Raw genomic sequence first — 24,823 nt, 5'->3', positions numbered from 1 at the left:
ACTGTGCACTGCCACCAGCGAGGATTGAACTCACGACCCCTGGTTTACAAGACCAGTGCTCTACCACTGAGCTATGGCGGCGCCGTGAAGTGGAGCACTAACGGTTCAGCTATGTAACGTTTGCATTACACGCAGATAAAATATGTGAATAGAAAAAGTGTGCACTGCCACCAGTGAGGATTGAACTCACGACCCCTGGTTTACAAGACCAGTGCTCTACCACTGAGCTATGGCGGCGCCGTGAAGTGGAGCATGAAGGGTTCAGCTATGTAACGTTTGCATTACACGCAGATAAAATATGTGAATAGAAAAACTGTGCACTGCCACCAGCGAGGATTGAACTCACGACCCCTGGTTTACAAGACCAGTGCTCTACCACTGAGCTATGGCGGCTTTTTTTTTTTTTTTCTTTATTGCCGTCTTGGACGTGTAATACAAAGTAACATATGGTAAAACACTTCAGCCACACTTGGGCTGAGGCGAGTGGTGCTAAAAACTTTTCATTTGTGACAAATCATCAAACAGTGATATCCACTCTGGTGGATCAGTCTGAGCCCTGAAACATTCGCGAAGATAAACTACACTTTCGATGAAGTTTTCACGTGTGGATCTTGTATTTATGTCTGCATGTCGCACCTGCATTCGCGTTTTCCACAAACTGTGGAGGCCAAGAAGCATAATTAAATCGTAGGGCACTTCTTCGCTTTCAACTGATAAGTACCGGATGCCGTAAGGACTTAAAGGGAGTTCCTTTTTAATCGTCCTCTGAAGGACATCCCAATAAAAAATTGGATCCCAACATTCTAGGAAAACATGTTCCACTGTCTCGGGCTTCCTGCATAACAAGCAGTTTGTTGTCCATGGCACGAAAAAACCTTTATCATGCAGCCAGGTTTTAACAGGCAGCGTACCGGAATGCAGCTTAAAAAAAAAGGTTTTGACCACAGGTCTAACGGGCATATTCTTAACTCTTTTTAAAATATCATGCCCTGGGCCTCCAAAGTGTGGTGTCCGATAAATGGGTACCGGCAACATCACGTCAACCAACGCTTTGTACAGCTTTTTCTTATTGACATTACATAGGTATTCAGGGCTGAAACGTACTTCCAGCATCTTGCACGAAAGAACAACCTCGCGCAAGTATCCTGTCACAGCACCACACATGTTATCACAGGAGACTACCCTTCCAGGGAGCAGTCTCTGTAGGCGCACTTGCATAACAGATCTTAGAAAGGGATCACTTTGATCACGCAAAAACATAAATCGCGAGACCACTTGACGCAAAAAAAGATGCGCCAGGCCAAGGCCTCCGCTTTTAACGGAAACAAACAGGTTAGTTCGGCTAGTTCTTTCCCAGGTGGACGCCCAAATAAAAACAGCAAAAACACGATGCATTTTTTGAATAGCTGTTCGGGTCGCACACAGCACATTCATGACATACCAGAGCTTCGAAATCAAAAAGACATTACAGATAGAGGCACGGGAAAACATTGATAGCTGTCTTCCTTGCCACGCGACCGCTTTCTCTTTCATTCTCGAAGTTTCTTCTTTCCAGTACGAGCTGGGATCCCGATAACAATCCAGAGGTACTCCTAGATACCGCGTTGGCAAGGTGGACCATCGAAGCCGAGAAAAACAACCCGGTGTTACGTCCCATTCGCCATGCCAAAAACCGGAACTTTTTCCCCAATTGATCTGACTTCCAGTCTGAGCGCAGAATTTTTCAATCACAATTGTCGCTTCACAGATGCTCTGTCTATCAGCGCAAAAAAGCGCTATATCGTCAGCATACGCGAGTACTTTCACGTGTGATGACTGCAGTCTGTAACCTGAAATTCGGTCAGAGTTGATAATTGCCAGGCATAGCGGCTCTAAATACATTGCAAAAAGCAAGGGGGAAAGCGGGCATCCCTGTCTTACTGAAGAACGTACAGCAAGTCTGTCAGTGAGATCGCCATTAACTATAATGCGGGTCGTACAGTTCTTGTAGGCTATTTTTACGCCCTCTACTATAATGTCGCCTAGTTTGGAGTGTTGCAGGATGGAAAAAAGGATTTCGTGGGAGACGCGGTCAAAGGCTTTCGCCAAGTCGAGCTGCATCATTGCTATCTGACCGCCAACTGCATCGACACACTCTAATACGTTGCGTGCGACATGTATATTTGTAGCGATGCTACGGCCTTTAATTCCACACGTCTGGTGAGACCCTACCAATTTCGTGATCACAGACTGCAGTCTTTTTGCTAGAACCTTCATAAATACTTTGTAGTCGACGTTGGTGAGACTAATCGGTCGATATGACCCCACCAACAGTCGTTCTTCCGGATCATCAGTCTTGGGAATGAGAACGATGTGAGACGTGTTGAAAGACAATGGAACCTGTTTGCGTTCATAAGCCTCAGTTATCACATGGAGCATGCACTGTGCAACAGGAAGCTTAAAGGTTTTATAAAAGGCCGCACTTAGCCCATCTGGTCCAGGAGCTTTCCCAGATGGTAGGTCGTCTATTGCTTTTTCTATCTCCTGTAAAGTTATAGGCAGTTCAAGACGTTCCTTAATTTCATCATCTAGTCTTGGCACCAGCCTCAAGAAGTCTACATGGAAGCCTTCTATGGTCTCGAGCTTATTGCTAAGAAGTTCTGTGAAATGTTCGGCTATAGCACACTGAATGTCTCTCGCATCTTCCGAAGTCCGGCCGTCAAATCGGATGCTCCTAATTTCTTTCTGGCAAGCGTATCTTTTCTCGTCTGATAGCGCTCGTTTTGTCGGCGTTTCGCCAGCCCACAATTTTTCAGACCTTGCACGTATGACGGCGGCCCTATACCTGTCCGCGTCGATTCTTTCGAGCTGGCATTTCACTTCCCGTATTTCTTTCGTGAAAGTTCCCGGCGCGCTATTTTCCATGCTCAGCATCCATTCAAGTTGCCCGTTCATTTCTTTTTCTTTTTCTTTCTCTTTATAGCGAGCCACGCTGCTCTTTTCTATTGCTTTCATTTTTACCCACTCTTTGAACCCCTCCCATTCAGTTGCAAAACTAGCTGGCTGCGCGTCTAGCAGTTTGTCTAGCTTGGTCTTTATTTGTATAATGAACCCTTCATCCTCCAAAAGCTTTGTGTTCAATTTCCATAAGTGCCAGTTAAAGCGCAATTTCCTGCCCTTCATTCCTAAAGTCCTGCTCACGAGGCAATGATCACTGAAAGGCACAGGTTTAACGTCATAACTTGAGCATAGCGGCATAAGATCGACAGATACATACATTCTGTCTAGTCTCGCATGGCTCTCCCGCTGAAAGTGCGTGTATTGTGGGTGGGTCCCAGTGGAAAACACATTGCCAACATCCTCGAGACCATACTCATGCACAAAAGTATTCAAAACTTCAGAGCTCTTGTCTCTCAGTGGCCTAAACTTCACTCTGTCAGCTGCGGCGCACACACAGTTGAAGTCTCCTAGTACAAGCAAAAGCTTGTCGCCATTCAACCATGGCTCAAGTGATTCAAAGAAAATTTTACGCTCGCTTTCTACATTAGGAGCATATACACAAACAATTCGCCACCAAAAATTCGAAAATGTGAAATCAGCAATCAAAAGGCGACCACTTGGGCATGCAAATACAGACTCTACGTTCACTCTTAACGTCTTACGTATGAATACAAGGCACCCACCCGACGTCCCAACAGAATGACAAACGCACACATGAAAGTTTGCTTGAAAGGAAGACACCATGCGGTCAGTGTGCTCTTGGCTCTCTATTTTCGACTCTTGTAAAGCAATTATGTCAATATCGTTATCCAGAAGAAGGCGATTAAGCTGGTATTGTCGCCTTCTTGCTCCCAGACCTCTGACGTTCAAAGTCGCAACTCGAAGTGGAGCAATAAGATTAAAAGCCATGTCTTAGAAGAAGAAACGCCTCTATCCGCATGGTGCCTACCTTCATGGTTGACGTAGCCTTCCTCACGACTGCCAGGACCTCTTGACACCGGTCGACCAACACAACCGGCGCTGACACCGACCAGGACACTGTGTTACTACGGAGGCTGTTTCCCCGCCTTCCGCGGGTCGGCCGGAAGGTTCGGCCGCGGTTTTAAAGACGAGCGTCTCACTCCCCCTGCCTTCGGCGGAGGCTCATCGCCGCTACCGCCTGGCTGCAGCTTGACGTCCCCGCTTTCTTCATGCGGACGTTTTCCAGCAATGGTGCTCGCCGCTTCCTGGTTCGTCTCCATGGTATCAATGCCGGGGGTCTCCACGCTGCTTTCTTTAGCGTCCGCGGCTTTCGCCGCCTCCTTTGCCTTGTCATCGTCGTCCTGTTCAGGCTTATGCTGCGCCTGTACACTACCATCTGTTGCGCCGGAGGGCCCCGCCTTCTGCTTCACCAGAGTCGTGAACGATGGCTGAGTATGGCGCTGTGGTTGTCCACCCACACGGGCTGCTTCCTCAGCATCCGTCTCGTCCATCAGCATCTCGGACGCGTCCTCGCTGGTTCCCGGGCCTGTAATGCTCGCGTAAGTGCGAGTACACTGGTCTTCTTCGTGCCCGAAGCGTCGGCAGATTCCGCAACGCGGGACTCGACATTCCTTGCGGATGTGGCCCGTACCGCGACACCGAAGGCACAGCGGGGGTCTGCCTGGTACCACGACAAGCGCCAACTCACCGCCAACGCTCAGCTGGTGTGGCAAGTCATCCAACTTCACGCCCGCTTGCAACTTGAGGGTGACAAGCCGGGTGGTTGATCCCTTCTCTGTCATACCTTGTACACGCCAGCGCTCCCGGGCTACTTCGGTAACTTTTCCATAGGGCGCAAAGGCGACACGCACGTCCTCATCAGGCACATTGTGTAGAAGCCAGTGGAGCTTCAGTCGAACGTCCTGGTTCGCCGGGTCAATCACCAGGCAGCGCCGGTTTTTTACACGCAGCTCCCCGATGCTCGAGATCTTCTTCACCGCGTCCGCGTCCTTGAAAGTGATAGCCCAGACATGGCTCATGCGATACGCCCCCAGGGCGATAACATCCGGAAGAAGCGAATGCGGTGCCAATGCGTCACGGAAATCTTCAATCCGGTACGGTCGCGCCGTGATATCAGCGTGCAAAAAAACTGTATTTAAAACATAACGACCTGTTGGCAGACCTGGCAGAACAACTTGGTAGGTGCCCTCCTGTTCCATCGTCCTGTTTCCGCGGCCAGAAAAGGCCGCTGAAGCCGCTCCAACGGAGCCCGTCATCATGCGTCCGTCACGCTCGGTGGCCGGAAGCAGCACTGAGCTATGGCGGCGCCGTGAAGTGGAGCACAAACGGTTCAGCTATGTAACGTTTGCATTACACGCAGATAAAATATGTGAATAGAAAAAGTGTGCACTGCCACCAGTGAGGATTGAACTCACGACCCCTGGTTTACAAGACCAGTGCTCTACCACTGAGCTATGGCGGCGCCGTGAAGTGGAGCACGAAGGGTTCAGCTATGTAACGTTTGCATTACACGCAGATAAAATATGTGAATAGAAAAACTGTGCACTGCCACCAGCGAGGATTGAACTCACGACCCCTGGTTTACAAGACCAGTGCTCTACCACTGAGCTATGGCGGCGCCGTGAAGTGGAGCACTAACGGTTCAGCTATGTAACGTTTGCATTACACGCAGATAAAATATGTGAATAGAAAAACTGTGCACTGCCACCAGCGAGGATTGAACTTACGACCCCTGGTTTACAAGACCAGTGCTCTACCACTGAGCTATGGCGGCGCCGTGAAGTGGAGCACAAATGGTTCAGCTATGTAACGTTTGCATTACACGCAGATAAAATATGTGAAGAGAAAAAGTGTGCACTGCCACCAGTGAGGATTGAACTCACGACCCCTGGTTTACAAGACCAGTGCTCTACCACTGAGCTATGGCGGCGCCGTGAAGTGGAGCCCGAAGGGTTCAGCTATGTAACGTTTGCATTACACGCACATAAAATATGTGAATAGAAAAAGTGCGCAAAGCCACCAGTGAGGATTGAACTCACGACCCCTGGTTTACAAGACCAGTGCTCTACCACTGAGCTATGGCGGCGCCGTGAAGTGGAGCACAAACGGTTGAGCTATGTAACGTTTGCATTACACGCAGATAAAATATGTGAATAGAAAAAGTGTGCATTGCCACCAGTGAGGATTGAACTCACGACCCCTGGTTTACAAGACCAGTGCTCTACCACTGAGCTATGGCGGCGCCGTGAAGTGGAGCACGAAGGGTTCAGCTATGTAACGTTTGCATTACACGCACATAAAATATGTGAATAGAAAAAGTGCGCAAAGCCACCAGTGAGGATTGAACTCACGACCCCTGGTTTACAAGACCAGTTCTCTACCACTGAGCTATGGCGGCGCCGTGAAGTGGAGCACAAACGGTTGAGCTATGTAACGTTTGCATTACACGCAGATAAAATATGTGAATAGAAAAAGTGTGCACTGCCACCAGTAAGGATTGAACTCACGACCCCTGGTTTACAAGACCAGTGCTCTACCACTGAGTTATGGCGGCGCCGTGAAGGGGAGCACAAACGGTTGAGCTATGTAACGTTTGCATTACACGCAGATAAAATATGTGAAAAGAAAAACTGTGCACTGCCACCAGCGAGGATTGAACTCTCGACCCCTGGTTTACAAGACCAGTGCTCTACCACTGAGCTATGGCGGCGCCGTGAAGTGGAGCACAAACGGTTCAGCTATGTAACGTTTGCATTACACGCATACAAAATATGTGAATAGAAAAACTGTGCACTGCCACCAGTGAGGATTGAACTCACGACCCCTGGTTTACAAGACCAGTGCTCTACCACTGAGCTATGGCGGCGCCGTGAAGTGGAGCACAAACGGTTGAGCTATGTAACGTTTGCATTACACGCAGATAAAATATGTGAATAGAAAAAGTGTGCACTGCCACCAGCGAGGATTGAACTCACCACCCCTGGTTTACAAGACCAGTGCTCTACCACTGAGCTATGGCGGCGCCGTGAAGTGGAACACAAACGGTTCAGCTATGTAACGTTTGCATTACACGCAGATAAAATATGTGAATAGAAAAATTGTGCACTGCCACCAGTGAGGATTGAACTAACGCCCCTGGTTTACAAGACCAGTGCTCTACCACTGAGCTATGGCGGCGCCGTGAAGTGGAGCACAAACGGTTGAGCTATGTAACGTTTGCATTACACACACATAAAATATGTGAATAGAAAAAGTGCGCAAAGCCACCAGTGAGGATTGGACTCACGACCCCTGGTTTACAAGACCAGTGCTCTACCACTGAGCTATGGCGGCTTTTCTTTTTTAATACTTTTATTCAGAAAAGGCATGTACATACATAAAACCCACCTTGGTCTGCTTGACCAGTGTGGTTAATTAAAAAATGTTCATTCGTGCCAACTCATCAAGTACCCAAATCCATGCTGGTGGCTCAGTTAAAGTACTATATACCTCGCGCATGTAGGTTATGCTCTCTATAAAGTTTTCTCTGGCTGACTTTGCCTTGGCGTCTGCGTGCCTGACTCCCATTCTTGTGATCCAAAAGCTATGTAGCCCCAGTATCATGATCATGTCATAGGGGAAGCTGTTTTCATTCTGTACTGATAGATATCGAATTCCGTGTGGTGTTATCGGTAACTCTTTCTTCAGGGTTCGTTGCAAAACATCCCAAAAGGAGACAGGATCCAAACAATCAATGAACGTGTGTTTGATTGTTTCTGGTTTCTTGCACAACAGGCAGTTTGTTGTCCACGGCACAAATATTCCCTTTTCATCGAGCCATGTTTTTACAGGGACTGTGTTTGTGTGTAATTTGAAAAAGAATGTTTTAACACCTCCTCTAACAGTCATTTTTCGAACTCTTTTTAATACATCTTGCCCTGGGCCTGCAATGTTTGGCGATCTGTATAATGGTACTGGCATCATTACATCGTATAAATCTTTATATAGTTTCTTTCTCGGTACAAGGCTCAGGTACTTAAATGAGAAGAGTGTTTTAAGTATCCTAAACGACGTGACTAATTCCCCGAAGTAACCTTTTACACCACAGTCGATTGCAGCCGCACTAGACACAACAAATTCGGGCAGTACATTCTTAAGGCGCATTTGCATCATCGCTCTCAAAAACGGGTCTCTCGTGTCCCGAAGGAACATAAAACGCGACACAATTTGTCGGATGAACAGATGAGAAAGGCCGAGGCCTCCGTCTTTCACTGGGCGAAACAGATTAGTGTGGCTGATTCTCTCCCAAATGGAGGCCCAAATAAAAACCGCAAATATTCGATGCAGTTTCTGCACGTTGACGCGTGACATTGACAAAAACTGCAACACATACCACACTTTGGCAATCAAAAATGCATTGCACGCACTGGCCCTAGCAGACATCGATAATTCGCGGCCTTGCCACCCTCCAACTTTTTCCTTCACCCTTGGCGTCAGGTCATCCCAGTAATCTGCAGTTTGTTTATATTGCTCGAGAGGCACGCCAAAATACGTGGAAGGACTTCTTGCCCACGTGATGGTCGCAAATCTTTCTGGTTTAAAGTCCCATGTTCCGTGCCAGAAACCGACACTTTTTTCCCAGGTTATCGCGGAACCTGTCTGTTTGCAAAAATCTTTGGTGACGCTTATGGCTTCTTCTATGCTATTGCGGTCAGTGCAAAAGATTCCTACATCATCAGCGTTAGCAAGGATTTTCACATGATGCGTCTGAAGCCTGAAACCATGTACTTTTTCATTAATAATAAGACTGAGGCAGAAGGGTTCAAGATAAAGAGCGAAGAGCAGCGATGACAACGCACATCCTTGTTTTATAGATGACTGGACGTCAATACTCTGGCTGAGGTTCTTGTTAACTATGATGCGTACAGTACAGTCATTATAAGCTATGGTTAAACCTTCTAATAACACTTTGCCAATATTGACATGTTCAAGCACAGAGGAAAGAACATCGTGTGCGACACGGTCGAAAGCCTTGGCGAGATCGAGTTGTAACGTAGCAACTCGTCCCGAGATGGCATCACAACATTCTAGAATGCTGCGGGCTACGTGCACATTTGTACATATCGAGCGTCCTTTTATTCCACATGTCTGGTGCGGTCCAACGAGAAGCATAATAACGCTTTGCAAACGTTTAGCTAAAATTTTGGTATAGATCTTATAGTCCACATTTGTAAGAGTTATTGGGCGATAGGCCCCTACTGTTAACAATCTAGTTGGATCATCTGTCTTCGGTATCAAAACAATATGGGCAGCGCGGAAGGAAGGCGGTAACCGTTTTTCCTCATAGGCTTTGCTAATAACGTAATGCGAAATTGGGCTGATTTCTTCAATGAATATTTTGTAAAAGGCTGCTCCTATTCCGTCCGGCCCCGGTGTTTTTCCTTGATGTAATTCTTTTATCGCACTTTTCACGTCCTCTATGCTTATTGGCTGTTCTAATCGCGTCTTACATTCTTCATCGAGCTTAGGCATTAGGTTAATAACCTCGGTTCTCAGCCCAGTTCTATCGCCTTTTTTATTCGCAAATAATTCGCTGTAATGTTCGACAAATGCCTGCTCAATTTCACTCCTGTCTGATGTCTGTTCGTTACGGTAGTTGATCTGTCGTATTTCGATTTGAGCCGCGTATTTTCTTTCGTCACACATCGCTCGCTTGTTGGGCGTTTCACCCAACCATACCTTTTTGGCTCGCGCCCTTATCACTGCTGCTCTGTACTTTTCGGTTGCAATTACTTCTAGTTTGCTTTTCACTTCGCGAATTGCTTTTATATACATGCCGGGATTGCCGCTTTCCATACATATAAGAAAATCTAGTTGGCACTGGAGTGCTTTTTCATTACACTTTTGCTTTTGACTAATAATGGTTCCCTTTTCAATCGCTATGACGTCGTTCTTAAAGTTTTCCCACTCAGCTGCCCACGCATGTGGCCCTTTGGATGTCATTTGTTTATGTCTTTTTGTTACACACTCCATAAATTTTTCATCTTGTAAAAGTTTCACGTTGAACTTCCACAAAGCCCAATTAAAACGGCTTTTTCTGAGGTTGCTTCCTAGTGTAGTCATAACAAGGCTATGGTCGCTGAAAGACACATGTTTCACTTCATAGTGGCCACAATCTCTTGCAAGGTCAACTGTGACATAGATTCTATCCAGCCTAGCACAGCTTCCGCGCTGGTAATGGGTATAGATAGGGCTACTTCCTCTTAACAATAAATAACCGAAGTCTTCTAAATAATATTCCTGGAGCAGTGAAACAAGCACTCGCGAACTTTTATCTCGTACAGGGGTGTTCTTGACTCGATCTTCAGCCAAACATACACAATTAAAATCACCAAGCACAATTAAGTACTTATCACTTTTTAAAAATTGTTCTAAGTCTTCAAACAAAACAACACGCTCATAATCGATGTTTGGCGCATATATACAGATAACACGTCATTGCCTTGCGCAGTACGAAAAGTCAGCAACAAGCAACCGTCCCGCCTCTGACGCAACTACTTTTTCACCTTCAATGCCCACGTTGTTTCTTATATAAACTGCACAACCACCAGAGGTGCCTATCGCATGGCTAACACAAACATTGAAGTGCCTTCGAAAAGTTCCCACCATTCGATCCGTCTGCTCCTCACTTTCTATCTTTGTTTCTTGCACGGCTACTATGTACAAGTTATTTTCCAGAAATAGTAGATTAAGTTGATTTTGCCGTTTCTTAGTCGCCAATCCCCGTACATTCAAAGTGGCAACACGTAAGGGAAGAGGAAGCTTTTCGTCCTTAATTTGTGAAGAGCACTCGGATCGGGCAGTGTTTACCCCAGAAGTCAAGGATGCAGTGGAGTCTTCACTCAGTTGTTACAGTAGTGGGTCAGGATGAACTCGCTGCCCCTCGCCTGCTTCCTCAACCGAAGTTCGGTAGCTGGACGGGACAGCATCGTCTAGGCGGCGTCGCTTATTCGGTGCCATCTTGCTCACTCACCAAGGGGAAGCGGATCCCCGCCTTTATTTCGGCGGTTTATCCACCGGGCGTCTATCAGGAGGAACGTTTGGTTTCGGCTTTAACGACGTTCGTCTCGTGAACGCCGTCTTCAAAGGCGGCCCCCCGCCACCTGCACCACCCAGATGGTCCGGTTCGCCGACACTGTCGCTACGCATGCGCTTTGCCGACGCCTCTACAACGCCTTCCATTGTTTGACACTGCACTGTCGGTGTTTCATTCGGCGACGCCACCACAGCTTCACTAGAAGATTTCCCTTGATGACATTTTCCATTCATTTTGTTGTGCGCGTCGTCACTGTTTGCACCGGCCAGTTCCTTTCACACGTTATTGTTTCAATAGCTGGCTCACGTTGTTGTACCGCTGCCGGGGGCGTTTCCACAGGTTTTTGCTCCTTCGTCACCGTGGCAGCTGCTTCTTCAGCTTCAGCCTCGTCCATTATATTATCCAATATGTTAGCGTCCTTTCTGTGGCCCGTTATATTTGCGTACGTGGGCACGCACTCGCTTTCGTCATGGCCGAAGCGTCGGCACCGTGAGCATCGCGGGATCCGGCAGTCGCGGCGGATATTGCCCTTTACCCTGGCAGCGCAAGCAAAGTGGCGCCTTGCTTTGAATAGCCACGAGAGCAGGCTCCCCAGCGACACGTACTTGATATGGAATATCTTCAGTCGTGACCCCGGCCTTCAGCTTGAGGTTCAGCACGCGCGTTGTCGTACCCTTTTCAGAAATACCAAGAACACGCCAGCGCTCCTTTGTCGTTTCCATAACCTCGCCGTGTGGCTCAAAGGCCACACGTATGTCGTCGTTCGTCACATTAGGGAGGACCCAGTGGATTTTCACTCGGGCATCTTGGTTGTTTGGGTCTACTACCAGACATTTTCTGCCTTTCACAGTAATATTCCCCGCACTCAACAACTTCTTCATGCTTTCATGGCTCTTGAACGCAACAGCCCACACATGATTCATCTGAAATGCTCCTAAGGCGTCAACCTCAGGCAGCAGTACCAAACGTCCAAGGGCATCCCGGTAGTCTTCAACTCTGTACGGCCTTGCTCGTAGGTCACCGTGCAAAAAAGGTGTATTAAAAAAAATACGACCTTTTGGCAAATGAGGCAGGAGCACTTGGTAGTCCTGGCTGTCTTCCATGTCGTCCCTGTTTCCGCAGCTAAACTGGGCCGTTAACACCGCCCCGTTGGAGCACATGAAAAACACGTCCGTAGGCTTTCGCGTCCGGAAGTGTAACCCACTGAGCAATGGCGGCGCCGTGAAGTGGAGCACAATAGGTTCAGCTATGTAACGTATGCATTACACGCAGATAAAATATGTGAATAGAAAAAGTGTGCACTGCCACCAGTGAGGATTGAACTCATGACCCTTGGTTTACAAGACCAGTGCTGTACCACTGAGCTATGGCGGCTTTTTTTTGTTTATTGCCGGTCTTCGACGTACACATAAGACCTAAACACATACACTTTATAATGGTAAAAGCAAAGACCGTCTTGGGCCCTTGCGAATAGTTTAAAAACAATTGATCACCACTAGTTCATCCAATATATGCATCCATTCGGGTGGTTCTGTTCTCGCTTTAGAAGCTTCACGTAGATATAGCACGCTTTCAATAAAATGCTCTCTCGCAGGATGAATAACAAGCCTCTCATGACGCCCATCCATTCTTGTTTTCCACAGGCTATGTAAGCATATTGCCATAAACATGTCACATGGCATATCTACGTTCTCAGTTGGCAAGAAGCGGATGCCATACGGTGTTATCGGTAATTCCTTTTTCGACGTTCTTTGTAGGATGTCCCAGAAGAACATTGCATCTGAACAATCAAGAAAGATATGCTCAATCGTCTCTGGTTGCCTGTATCTTGAGCAGTTTACAGACCACGGCACAAAGATTCCCCTTTCTCTTAGCCATGGCTTCACTGGGAGCCTTCCACTGTGTAAATGGAAGAAAAAGGTTTTTGCGGTTGACCGTATCGGCATCCGCTTGACTCGCTTGAGCAGATTTATTAGTCTGGATTCAACGTGGTACACTGAACGATAGACAGGCACTGGCAATGATACATCAAGTAAATCTTTGTACAGTCTTTTCCGTTTAACAGATGCAAGGTAATTCAACGAAAAGCGCGTATGTAGGAAGTCAAAGGCCAACACGACTTCTCGCAGGAAGCCTCTGAGCCTAGGTCCTGTGCTGTAATCGGAGGACACAACGATTTGAGGCAACGCGTTGCTCAAACGTTTTTGAAGGACTGTGCACAAAAATGTATATTTCTGATCACGTAGGAACAAAAATCTCGACACGACTTGTCTTAAAAAGACATGAACCAACCCTAGGCCCCCACGTTTCACAGTGCTGAACAAATTAGTGCGACTAGAGCGCTCCCATACGGAACCTCAAATGAAAATGGCAAACTGCCGGTGTATTCTTTGTATGCTGACTCTTGATGCGCACAATGCTTGTAAAACATACCAAATTTTGGCCACTAAAAACACAACACACTGTTGCCCTTGTGAACATTGATAGTTCTCTCCCACCCAGACTTGCTGTTTTCGCCTTAATTTCTTCGACCTCTCGTTGCCAATAATCTTTGATGTCCTGGTGATGTTGCAGAGGTACCCCAAGGTACTTGATAGGCATATTCGTCCACTGCATTTTTGCAAAAAGTGAAGGTGTGTCCTACCATTGTCCATACCATATCCCAATCGACTTGCCCCAATTAATTACACTCCCTGTCATTTTACAATACTTTGTCACAACATTAACAGTATTGCTTACGCTTTGCTTGTCATCACAAAGGACAGCGACGTCATCCGCGTATGCTAACAATTTTACCTCACTGTAACCCACCCTAATACCCCGGACATGGCTCTCTTTTATTATCTTTAGACACAGTGGCTCGTGATATAGGGCAAACAGTAGAGGCGATAAAGCACATCCCTGTCTTACGGAAGACCTGACAGCAATGCTGGGAGAGAGTGTTCTATTAACGATTACCTTTGTGGAAACGTCTGCATAGCACATTCTGATCCCTTCTGTTCAGATTGTTCCCACATTCACGAGCTCCAAAACATTGAACAGAATTGTGTGTCACTCTATCGAACACTTTTTCTAGGTCCAATTCTAACATGGCCACCCCACCAGAAAAGTCGTCACAATGCTCAAGTACTGTTCTTGCTACGTGTACGTTTGTAGTTATTGACCTCCCCTTAATGCCACATGTTTGATGTGGCCCTATCAATCGTGTTGTTATACTCTGTAGCCTACTGCCCAAAACTTTAGTGTATATCTTATAGTCTGAGATAGTTAAGCTGATTGGTCTGTAGCCTCGCACGGATAGGAGTGATGAGGGATCGGTAGTTTTGGGTATCAGGACAATATGACTCTCGCGAAACGACGGTGGTAGTACCCGATTTTCATAGGCTTCTGTGATAACGTTATAAAGAGCTGCAGCCATATCTGTTTTGAAAGCTTTATAGAATGATCCACTCAGTCCATCAGGTCCTGGCGTTCTCCAGGGCTCAGGTCATCTATAGCCTGCTCTATTTCCTTGATGCTTATTGGCATTTCTAATCTATTTCGCTGTTCATCATCTAGACTTGGCAAAAGGTGTAAGGATTCATTTTCGAACCCCTGTTCGCATTGGGTTTCATGTCCTAAGAGTTCGCTGTAATATTCTGCAAAGGCAAGTTGGATGGTTTTCTTATCACGTACTATTTCATTTCGGTATGTTATCGCATTTATCTCCTTTCGGGTGGCATACCTTTTTTCATCCGAAAACGAGCGCTTTGTAGGTTGTTCTCCGCACCATAGATGTTCTGCGCGTGCGCGAATAATTGCGCCCCGATATTTTTCCTTATCGACAAGTTCCAACTGTGATTTCGTTCGATTTATTTTTTAGCGAAACATCAAGCACGGATGCTTTCCTTGCTTAAATAAATGTTGAGCTGACTTTGAATTTCTATTTCATTCCTTTTTCTTGGTGGTGTAAAACGCTGGACCTTTCTATGGCTATTAACTTTGGTGCTTGCTTAAAACACTCCCAACTTTCCGTGCAGTCATTGTGATCACCCGATAACAGCTCTTGAATGCTATCTTAAGTTTTTTAAATAAATTTTTCGTCCTGCAGCAATTTTTCATTGAATTTCCAAACACCCCAGTTGAAACTTGATGGTTTCTTTGGACCAAGCGAAAAACGGACCAAACTGTGGTTGCGAAAGTAAACATGTTTGACTTCATAATCACTGCACAATGGCAGCGCTTCCCCAGAAACATAGACACGATCCAGTCTGACATGACTGTCCCCTTGAAAATGAGTGAACCGAGGTGTATCATTATTGGCTAAAACGTCGCCTTTATGTTCTAAATTATGTCCTCCAACGAATGCTTCCAGGAGAAGCGCACTGCCTTCAAGACCAGACAGATTACGGGCTCTGTCTTCCACTTTGCAAACACAGTTGAAGTCTTCCATCATGACCATGGTTCTCTCACATTTCAAGTGACATTGCACGCTTTCAAAAACCGCCCTGCGCTCGGCTGTTCTATTCGGCGCGTAAACGCAGATAACACGGAATTTCAGATTGCAAAACATAATATCGCACATTATAATACGCCCGGTATCATCACTAAATACATTTTCCACATTTATACCAATATCATTGCGAAGAAAGAGCACATAGAACCCTGCTCTACCAACAGCATGAGAAACGCACACAGAATATCTAGACATGAACGTTCGGACTAGGCGTTCGGTCCCTTCCTCAGTTTCAGTCTTTGTCTCTTGTACAGCAATAATATCCAGATTATTTTCGATGAACAGGTGATTAAGCTGGTACTGCTTCTTTGCCGTAAGTCCCCGCACGTTAATCGTGCCTACGCGTAAGGGTGTTTCAATGCGTATCGCCTTTCTATGGGAAAGAGATCAAGGCCGATAGATCCCAATAAATTTACAGCTCTCGTCAGTGATGAAGGGTTACTCACATTACCGTGGCGAGTCTGCGTGCAGCCTGCACTGTTGACTGGTCTTCCATCGGCAGCTCAGAAGTAGCAGCATTTTCCACCACCTCCTTCCCGACACTACCCCCCCCCCCCCCCCCGCAACGGTCAAAAACACGCGAACGTACGACCTGTTAAGTCCGCTGTGTCGCCGCCGCCTTTCTGTCCGGTGGTATGGTTGGCGTTGGTCTAAAGCTTGGCCTCCGGCCAGTTGCTGTCTTCACAGGTGGTTCGTTCGCACTTTGAGTGCTCGCCTTCTGTTCTTCGCCGGCACTTTCTTCGTGCGTTCTTATGGCCGCTGCCGCTGCTTTGCTGGTTTCTGTAGTCTCCATTACGCTTGAATCGTCCTCACTCGTTGCTACGGAGGGTTTCTTGCTTGCACTTGCGTCATTACTTGTTTCCGCGTCCTTAGCTGATGTAGGCTTGCCAGATGTCGGTATGGCTTCACTCGCAACCTGCTCTACATCTCGTTTCGTAGAATTTGTGGCTGGGTCTTTCTTTGAATATGGCGACAGAGACGGTCTCGACGCGCTGGCACTTTCCTCTGCGTCGACTTCGTCCATGAGGTGCTCGTTCACGACTTCCTCACTTCTCGGTGGCCCCGCAACATTTGCACAGGTGCGCACGCACTGAATTTCTTCGTGGCCGAAGCGTCGACACACAGAGCAACGTGGCACGCGGCACTCGCGCCTGATGTGCCCCGTACGGTTGCACCGAAGACACAGTGGAGCACGACCTGGCACGACCACTAGCGCCATTATGCCTGCTACTTGTAGCTGATGCGGTAGATCGTCAAGTGTCACACCTGGCTTCAGCTTGAGGGTCACCGTACGCATAGACGACCCCTTGTCCGTGATGCCTGGTACACGCCATTGCTCTTTCTGGACGTCGGTGACTTTCCCATACGGAGCTAACGCCGCCTGTACGTCTTCGTCGTGCACATTGTGCAGCCACCAGTGGAGTTTAACCCGGACATCCCGGTTGTGTGGATCCACAACGAAACATCGTCGTTCATTGACTTGAACTTCCGTATACTTCAGCATCTTCTTTGTCGCCTCTGCACTATCGAACGTCACCGCCCAGACGTGGTTCATTTGGAATGCCCCCAAGGCGACCACATCGGGGAGCAATTTCAGATGAGCCAGCGTGTCGCGAAAATCTTCGACACGAAATGGTCTCGCTTTCACGTCGCCGTGAAGAAAAACTGTGTTTAAAACACACGAATCTGTAGGCAGTGGCGGCAAAACAACATGGTATTCCGGTTCAACGGACGCAGGTATCCTTTTTCCGCGGCTTGGCATAGCCGCAAGCACCACCACTACAGAGCGCGACATTCGACGTCCGTACCGAACGGTAGCCGGAAATAGAATCGACTGACCTATGGCGGTGCCGTGAAGTGGAGCACAAGCGGTTCAGCTATGTAACGTTTGCATCACACGCAGATAAAATATTGTTACACACGAGGTGTTTAACGCAGAACCAGAGGAATCTGGTTGATAGGCGCGGTTGTTGAAGAGCGGTCTCGCGGCAGCTTGGCCAACGTCGTTCTCTTCTTTCTTCTCGTTGTCTCCGCGGCAGGCGTGGTTCATGACAGCTTGTGACATTTCCCCGCTGGCAGACGAAGCCCGCCGGGCGAGTCAGTCATCTCGTGGGTTGTAACGCCTCAGACGCGCGACGTGCGTCACTTCAGCCTTGGCCGAGCGTCGTCCACTGCTCGTGACACGCGCAATGCGGTAGTTTACTTCGCTGAGGCGCTCCAGAATAACGTAAGGGCCGACGTAGTGGGCGAGAAACTTCTGGCACAAGCCACGCTTCCGCAACGGCGTCCAGAGCCACACAAGGTCCCCAGGATCGAAGGAAACGTGGCGGTGACGCCCGTCATAGCGGATCTTGGACCGGTCCTGCGATGCTAGGGTGCGTAGCCTAGCGAGGCGTCGCGCTTCTTCTGCTCGACATAGGATCTGATCAATTGATTCGTTGTCATGAGCGAAGTAGGGAAATATGGTGTCGAGGGTGTAGCGCGGCGGACGAGCATACAGAAGGAAAAATGGTGAGTAACCAGTGGTCTCGTGTCTCGCGGTATTGAAGGCATAGGTAATGAAAGGCAAGATACTGTCCCAATTCTTGTGTGCTGAATCGACGTACATGGATAGCATGTTGGCAAGCGTTCTGTTTGTGCGCTCGACCAGACCATTAGTTTGTGGATGGTAGGGCGTAGAATGGCGGAAGCTACATGAACACAGACGAAGGGTTTCTTCAACCACGTCCGCGGTAAACTGTCGCCCACGATCGCTGATTACTATGCGAGGAGGTCCATGTCGGAGTATAACGTTAGCCAGCAAGAAGATAGAAACTTCTGTAGCTGTGGCCGATAGCGGGTCAGGTGATCTACGCAAACGATAACCCAACGATTACCCTTGGAGGATCGCGGGAAAGGGCCCAGAAGATCTATACCAACTTGCTCAAAGGGGACGCTAGAAGGGGGAACTGGTTGAAGCAGGCCATGTGGCGCTTGTGGCGGACGCTTGTAGCGCTGGCATTGAGAGCAGCTGGCGACGTACCGTTCGATATCTTTCCGCATCTTAGGCCAGTAAAAACGTTCTTGAGCCCGGTAGAGTGTACGTGTGGAACCAAGATGACCGGAAGTTGGGTCATCGTGCATGGCGTGTAATACTTGGTGGCGAAGGTTCTTGGGGACAACTAAAAGGTAGCGTGCACCGGTGGTCGAGTAGCTCTTCTTATACAGCGCGCCACCATCACGTAGGCGAAAGCGACTGCCTGCAGGTGACTCCTGTGCTGCCGCGAAGAGCGGTTGTAAGCTCTCGTCCTTGTGCTGCTCGGATATGACGGTACGCATATCCGGAAATTCCGGGGACACAAAAGCGATGTATTCATCAAAATTGTCCGCATCACATTCAGTTGTTTGAAGTGGCATCCGAGAGAGACAATCAGCGTCAGCATGTCGCCGGCCACTTTTGTAGCAAATAACGAAATCGTATTCCTGTAGACGGAGGGCCCAGCGCGCTAGTCGTCCTGAGGGATCCCGCAGATTCACAAGCCAGCATAGCGAATGATGATCTGTTATCACAGTGAAGGGGTGCCCATAGAGATACGAACGAAACCGTTGCACGGCGAAGATGACCGCCAGACACTCTTGTTCGGTGACTGTGTAGTTGCGCTCGGAGCGGCTCAAGGACCGGCTAGCGTAAGAGATCACGTGCTCACTGTCGTCAACACGCTGAACTAGCACAGCACCGATGCCTACGCCACTGGCATCGGTGTGAATTTCAGTTGGTGATGAAGGATCAAAGTGCCGAAGAATTGGTTGGGATGTCAACAGGAACTTGAGCTGGCGAAACGATGAGTCGCAATCTGCAGTCCACTCAAAGGGAACGCCTTTTTGGAGAAGGCGTGTAAGGGGATGAGCCATGTCAGCAAACCGGGGAATGAATCGGCGAAAATAGGAGCACAAGCCCAAGAAACTTCTTAACTGCTTGACAGAGTTGGGTACTCTAAATGCTTCTACGGCCGCAGTCTTTTGTGGATCTGGTCGGATGCCTTCTTTAGCGACGAGATGGCCTAACACAAGAGTTTGTCGTTCCCCAAAACGGCATTTTTTTGAATTGAGCACGAGGCCCGCTTTCTCCAAGCAGTTCAAGACCAAATCCAAACGTTTGTTGTGCTCACTAAACGTTCGCCCGAAGATCACAACGTCGTCTAAGTAGCACATGCAAACTTCCCATTTTAAGCCGCGTAATATCGTGTCCATGAACCTTTCGAACGTTGCAGGTGCGTTACACAACCCGAAAGGCATCACGTTACACTCGAATAGTCCGTCGGGTGTTACAAATGCTGTCTTTTCTCTGTCGTCCTTGTGTATAGGAATTTGCCAGTAACCTGACCGTAAATCGATTGAGGAAAAGTAAGATGCCGCAAAGAGACAGTCGATGGCGTCGTCAATTCGTGGGAGCGGATATACATCTTTCTTAGTGACGGCGTTTAGGCGACGGTAATCAACACAGAACCGCCACGTACCGTCTTTCTTCTTCACCAATATCACGGGTGCTGCCCAAGGACTAGATGATTCTCGAATGACGCCTTTGCATAGCATTTCTTGGACCTGATCACTGATTATCTTGCGTTCTGACGGAGATACACGATAGGGTTTTTGTCGGATTGGCTGGGCGGCTCCTGTGTTGATGCGGTGACGAGTTCTGGACGCAGGAATTGATGGCGGGCCCTCGTGCTGCGCAAAGTCGAATACCGAGGTATGTTTCGTAAGCAGGGCCATCAAAACTCGACGCTCGTGATCGCTGAGTGACTTGTCAATCATGGAAAGTATCTTCGAGCTCCCGGGGCTCGAGACACTGGTTGCTCCTCCATCGGGGAGCTCTGTAAGTACTGCCACCGATACGGGCGAGTCTTCCTGAAACGTGGCAATCTTTAGGCCTTGAGGTAGCACTGCCGCTTCAGTGGAACAGTTTAGCGCCCACAGCCCAGCGCATCCATTGGTCACTGAGACTACGCAGTGCGGAACTAACACGTTTTTCTTGAGGCAGTTCCGATGTACAGGTTCCACTGCAGCGTCGAACGAGATAGGAGCCGGAGATGAACAGGCGACGGCAACACGCATCGCGGATAAGGCGGGCACACCTGTATCCTCAGACACGCACAGCACACTCTCCGGGCAAGCTTCACCTTGAAAGAGCACAGGTGAAACACTGGTGTCGACACTGAGTTCTCCCGTCCGGCAGTCAACATTCGCACCACACAATTGCAAAAAGTCAATCCCCAGAATCACGTCATGCGAGGAGCGAGGAAGAATAGTAAACTCTGCATTAAAAACTTTCCCACCCAATGACACATCCACGTTACACACACCAACCGGGTATAATGATTCACCACTGACTCCACGGAAACTTGTGCACTGGTCCCAACGAAACGTAACCTTGCGTCCCAGAAGGCCTTTAAACCCCACACTCATGACCGAGACAGTTGCTCCCGTGTCGACTAAAGCCATTGTAGAGACCCCATCAATCAGTACATGAACCTTATTCTTTAGCATGAAAATAGTTGGAGGCAGTTGAGTCGGCAGCACACATTTTCCAGCGACCTCACCTCCATCGGCCGCGCTGGCTAGTTTCCCGGCGGGGGCGACACGAAACGGCGCCGAGGCGATGGTGACGTGAATCGGGGCCGAGGGGATGGTGATCGGGAGGCTCGGAAGGCTGGTGGTGGCGTCAGAGTACGGTCGGAGGCAGGGGAGCGGTAGCGGTTCCGGGTTCTTTCTTCTCCAAGGTAGGTCTCCTGGGCGCTGCATCGGTCCTCTCGAAAGTGGCTTCCTGAAGTGGAGTCTCCTGGCCACTGAGTGCGCAGTGTACGACCGCTAGACCGCATAGTGGGCGCTGACGATCCGTAGTTCGATGCTCGGCGTCGGCTACAGTACCTAGCTATATGGCCAGGCATGCCGCAGCAGTAACACACTGGCGAAGGGCGAAGTTCAGAATGCGGGTTGAAGTATTCTGCCGAAGACATCGGTTGAGGGTAACGAGGCTCTTCCCCTTGAAAGTCGTAGGTAGCGGCGAGTCTTCGTGGACGAAAGTTGCGTGGGCGTGGATCAAAACGTTGAGGGGGCGAATCATTGCGTGGTGGTTCGGTCGTAATGTAATGCGGTTCGTCTCTGGAGCCGTTAAGATCCGCGACGTTCACCGAGTGGTTCCAAGTAGCCGAAGGGGGTTCCCAAAGAGTGTCTCGGAAAACGGAGGAGCTGTAACGTGGCGCCGCATAACGTGCCTGTTCGTCATGTCGCTGTAGCTCCTCGCGGACTATCTGGCGGATGGCGGACGATAGGTCTGGGAGCGGAGGACTCGTGTCAACACTTGCTACAGTTGTTACATTGGCCAGCCGTCCAAACTTTGGTGTAATTCGGCGAGTCTTCAGCGCCTCGAACGTACGGCAGTGCCGTATCAGTTCTGATACAGTGTGCAAGTTCTCTTTACCAATGAGGAAGTTGTACACGTCTTCCGCTATTCCTTTTACCACGTGTCCCACTTTATCTTCCTCTGTCATGTGAGGGTTCACGGTTCGGCACAGCTTCAAAATTTCTTCGATATAGGTAGTGCAAGTCTCGCCGGGTACCTGAGCTCTCTGGGCTAATGTGAGTTCCGCACGTTTCCTCTTTGCGTCCGAGTCACCGAAACACTTTTTGATCTCCTCAACGAAGCGTGTCCATGTAGTTAGCATGTCCGCGTGGTTGTCATACCATACCAGCGCCGTGCCGGCCAAGAAGAAAACAACGTTCCTAAGCTGACTGGCAGCATTCCAGTTGGTGAGGGTATTTTGCTCTGTAGCCATGATTGAGCGCGACGGCGAAAGTCCGGCGAGGCGACGGCTTCGGCGTAGCTCTAGTGCTGGTGGTTCCGTTGTAAGTCGTGGGAGGTACCCCGCACAGCTCCACCAAATGTTACACACGAGGTGTTTAACGCAGAACCAGAGGAATCTGGTTGATAGGCGCGGTTGTTGAAGAGCGGTCTCGCGGCAGCTTGGCCAACGTCGTTCTCTTCTTTCTTCTCGTTGTCTCCGTGGCAGGCGTGGTTCATGACAGCTTGTGACAATATGTGAATAGAAAAAGTGTGCACTGCCACCAGTGAGGATTGAACTCACGACCCCTGGTTTACAAGACCAGTGCTCTACCACTGAGCTATGGTGGCTTTTTTTTTCTTTATTACCGGTTTGGCACTTCCAAACACAGAACTCATAAATACAATTTTACAAGTACAATAAAAGACGCGTGAGCCTTTTCATGGCTGGAGTGTGAAGCTAAAATGGCTTCAGAGAAGCCAGCTTATCAAGCACAGGTATCCAATCCGGTGGGTTCCTTTGGATTTTGAGAACATCTCGTATGTACACACAGTTTTTACTGAAGTTTTGCATGGCCGACCTTGCGTTGACATCCGCATTTCTGACCGCCATCCTCGTTTTCCACACACTATGCAAACACAGTAACATGAACATGTCGCATGGCATTTCATCAGGATCTTCACATGGCAAGAATCAGATACCAAAGGATGTTACTGGCAAATCTTTCTGAAGTGTCCGTTTAATGATGTCTCACAGGAAAAGAGCATCGTGACAGTCCAAAAAGATGTGTTCTATCGTTTCCTCCTTTCGAAATATCAGGCAGTGTAATCCCCACGGGACAAAGATACCTTTGCTTTGAAGCCACGGTTTTACAGCGAGCGTACCCGTGTGCAGTTGGAAAAAGAATGATTTAGATGACGCTCCTACTGGCATTTTTCGAACTCGTTTTAATACGTCTCGTTCTGGTCCTACTTGATAGATGGAGCGGTACAACGGTATTGGTAAAAAAACATCAATTAGATCTTTGTACAATCGTTTACACGCCACTGCGCTCAAATATTCTAAGGAAGACCGTGGCTTCAGTACTTGATATGCAGACACTATTTCGCGCCAAAAATTGCTGAGTGTTCCACGCGTATCTGCATTTGATGACACAATATAATCCGGAATATGATTACACAGCCTCATGTGTATAACAGTACGCAAGAAAACATCGCTTTGGTCTCTCAGAAAGAAAAAACCTTGAAACTATTTGTTTCAAAATAAATGACACAGACCAAGCCCTCCGTGTCGCACCGAAAGGAACAAGTTTGACCGACTGGTGCGTTCCCAGGTAGAATTCCATATATAGGTGGCAAACGCTCTGTGTAATTTTTGGACACAAGTTCTGCTCATACTGAACACTTGGAGTACATAAAACACTTTTGCAACAAAAAACACATTACAGACTGCGGCGCGGGAAAACATAGAAAAGTTATGCCCTCCCCAATTTTCAGACTGATCCTTGAGCCTTTGTGTCTCTCCTGCCCAGTATTCTGCTGTATTTCCATAATGCTGAACAGGAACCCCCAAGTATCTAGCAGGAATACTTGTCCATGTCATGTTTGCCTACGCCTCCGGCGTTTGCCCCCAATTTCCATGCCAAATGCCCAGAGATTTATCCCAGCTAATGGCACTTCCGGTAGCACTGCAGAATGATGTAGCTTCCTTAACAGCTTCTTTAATACTATCCTTGTCTTTGCAGAATATGGCTATGTCATCCGCATATGCCAGTATCTTTACTTCAGTAGCGTAAATGGAATAACCATGCACCCTTGTATTTATGCGAATTTTTAAACATAAGGGTTCCAAATAAAGTGCAAAAAGAAGAGACGAACACGCACACCCTTGTTTTATGCCTGACAGTACTGGAATGTTTTCACTTAAGGTATTGTTGATTATAAGGTTTACTGCACACCCTTCATACACCATCTTGACGCCTTCAGTGATAACACTACCTACATTACAAAGTTCTAATAATAACTGTAATATGTCATGATTAACTCTATCAAATGCTTTCTGATGATCCAGTTGTATCATAGCTATGTTGTCGTGAGTCATGTCACAGCTTTCTAGGATAGCTCTAGAGGTGTGTATGTTTGTGTAAATTGTCCTGCCTTTGATGCCACATGTCTGGTGAGGTAATACGAGGTGTGTGATAACGCTCTGCAATCTCTTGGCTAGCACCTTCGTCAATACTTTGTAGTCTATATTCGTGAGACTAGACCTCAATGTGACATTCGTGACCTAGGCCTCAACAACCAACAATTTCCTGGGATCATCCGATTTTGGAATAAGTACTACATGTCATTTCCTAAATGATAAAGGTGCTCTTTTTTGATCGTAGCACTCATTTATCACGCGATGTAACGCTTGTGCCAGTTCTTCCTTGAAGCATTTGTAAATGGCAGCCCCTAGTCCATCAGGCCCAGG

General features: G+C 48.1%; 18 non-coding genes across 18 annotated transcripts; all 18 read right to left on the bottom strand.

Annotated features, from left to right (window-relative positions):
• Positions 1 to 9: 9 nt before the first annotated feature.
• Positions 10 to 81, bottom strand: TRNAT-UGU (transfer RNA threonine (anticodon UGU)). Its single transcript has one exon. It is a non-coding gene; the product is annotated as a tRNA-Thr (tRNA).
• An 84-nt stretch (positions 82 to 165) lies between these two features.
• Positions 166 to 237, bottom strand: TRNAT-UGU (transfer RNA threonine (anticodon UGU)). The gene has a single exon. It is a non-coding gene; the product is annotated as a tRNA-Thr (tRNA).
• Positions 238 to 321: 84 nt separating this feature from the next.
• TRNAT-UGU (transfer RNA threonine (anticodon UGU)) lies at positions 322 to 393 on the bottom strand. The gene has a single exon. It is a non-coding gene; the product is annotated as a tRNA-Thr (tRNA).
• Positions 394 to 5,350: 4,957 nt separating this feature from the next.
• On the bottom strand, positions 5,351 to 5,422 carry TRNAT-UGU (transfer RNA threonine (anticodon UGU)). The gene has a single exon. It is a non-coding gene; the product is annotated as a tRNA-Thr (tRNA).
• An 84-nt stretch (positions 5,423 to 5,506) lies between these two features.
• On the bottom strand, positions 5,507 to 5,578 carry TRNAT-UGU (transfer RNA threonine (anticodon UGU)). The gene has a single exon. It is a non-coding gene; the product is annotated as a tRNA-Thr (tRNA).
• An 84-nt stretch (positions 5,579 to 5,662) lies between these two features.
• Positions 5,663 to 5,734, bottom strand: TRNAT-UGU (transfer RNA threonine (anticodon UGU)). Its single transcript has one exon. It is a non-coding gene; the product is annotated as a tRNA-Thr (tRNA).
• An 84-nt stretch (positions 5,735 to 5,818) lies between these two features.
• TRNAT-UGU (transfer RNA threonine (anticodon UGU)) lies at positions 5,819 to 5,890 on the bottom strand. The gene has a single exon. It is a non-coding gene; the product is annotated as a tRNA-Thr (tRNA).
• Positions 5,891 to 5,974: 84 nt separating this feature from the next.
• On the bottom strand, positions 5,975 to 6,046 carry TRNAT-UGU (transfer RNA threonine (anticodon UGU)). Its single transcript has one exon. It is a non-coding gene; the product is annotated as a tRNA-Thr (tRNA).
• Positions 6,047 to 6,130: 84 nt separating this feature from the next.
• Positions 6,131 to 6,202, bottom strand: TRNAT-UGU (transfer RNA threonine (anticodon UGU)). The gene has a single exon. It is a non-coding gene; the product is annotated as a tRNA-Thr (tRNA).
• Positions 6,203 to 6,286: 84 nt separating this feature from the next.
• On the bottom strand, positions 6,287 to 6,358 carry TRNAT-UGU (transfer RNA threonine (anticodon UGU)). The gene has a single exon. It is a non-coding gene; the product is annotated as a tRNA-Thr (tRNA).
• An 84-nt stretch (positions 6,359 to 6,442) lies between these two features.
• Positions 6,443 to 6,514, bottom strand: TRNAT-UGU (transfer RNA threonine (anticodon UGU)). Its single transcript has one exon. It is a non-coding gene; the product is annotated as a tRNA-Thr (tRNA).
• Positions 6,515 to 6,598: 84 nt separating this feature from the next.
• On the bottom strand, positions 6,599 to 6,670 carry TRNAT-UGU (transfer RNA threonine (anticodon UGU)). The gene has a single exon. It is a non-coding gene; the product is annotated as a tRNA-Thr (tRNA).
• Positions 6,671 to 6,754: 84 nt separating this feature from the next.
• On the bottom strand, positions 6,755 to 6,826 carry TRNAT-UGU (transfer RNA threonine (anticodon UGU)). Its single transcript has one exon. It is a non-coding gene; the product is annotated as a tRNA-Thr (tRNA).
• Positions 6,827 to 6,910: 84 nt separating this feature from the next.
• Positions 6,911 to 6,982, bottom strand: TRNAT-UGU (transfer RNA threonine (anticodon UGU)). The gene has a single exon. It is a non-coding gene; the product is annotated as a tRNA-Thr (tRNA).
• Positions 6,983 to 7,066: 84 nt separating this feature from the next.
• TRNAT-UGU (transfer RNA threonine (anticodon UGU)) lies at positions 7,067 to 7,137 on the bottom strand. Its single transcript has one exon. It is a non-coding gene; the product is annotated as a tRNA-Thr (tRNA).
• An 84-nt stretch (positions 7,138 to 7,221) lies between these two features.
• On the bottom strand, positions 7,222 to 7,293 carry TRNAT-UGU (transfer RNA threonine (anticodon UGU)). Its single transcript has one exon. It is a non-coding gene; the product is annotated as a tRNA-Thr (tRNA).
• A 5,044-nt stretch (positions 7,294 to 12,337) lies between these two features.
• TRNAT-UGU (transfer RNA threonine (anticodon UGU)) lies at positions 12,338 to 12,409 on the bottom strand. Its single transcript has one exon. It is a non-coding gene; the product is annotated as a tRNA-Thr (tRNA).
• Positions 12,410 to 22,629: 10,220 nt separating this feature from the next.
• On the bottom strand, positions 22,630 to 22,701 carry TRNAT-UGU (transfer RNA threonine (anticodon UGU)). The gene has a single exon. It is a non-coding gene; the product is annotated as a tRNA-Thr (tRNA).
• Between the last annotated feature and the right edge of the window lie 2,122 nt (positions 22,702 to 24,823).

Source organism: Dermacentor andersoni, chromosome 7, assembly GCF_023375885.2.
Source record: "Dermacentor andersoni chromosome 7, qqDerAnde1_hic_scaffold, whole genome shotgun sequence".
In the NCBI taxonomy this organism is placed as follows: Eukaryota; Metazoa; Arthropoda; class Arachnida; order Ixodida; family Ixodidae; genus Dermacentor; species Dermacentor andersoni.
The sequence above is the reverse complement of the archived record's forward strand: the minus strand, read 5'-3'. Positions and strand labels throughout refer to the sequence as shown.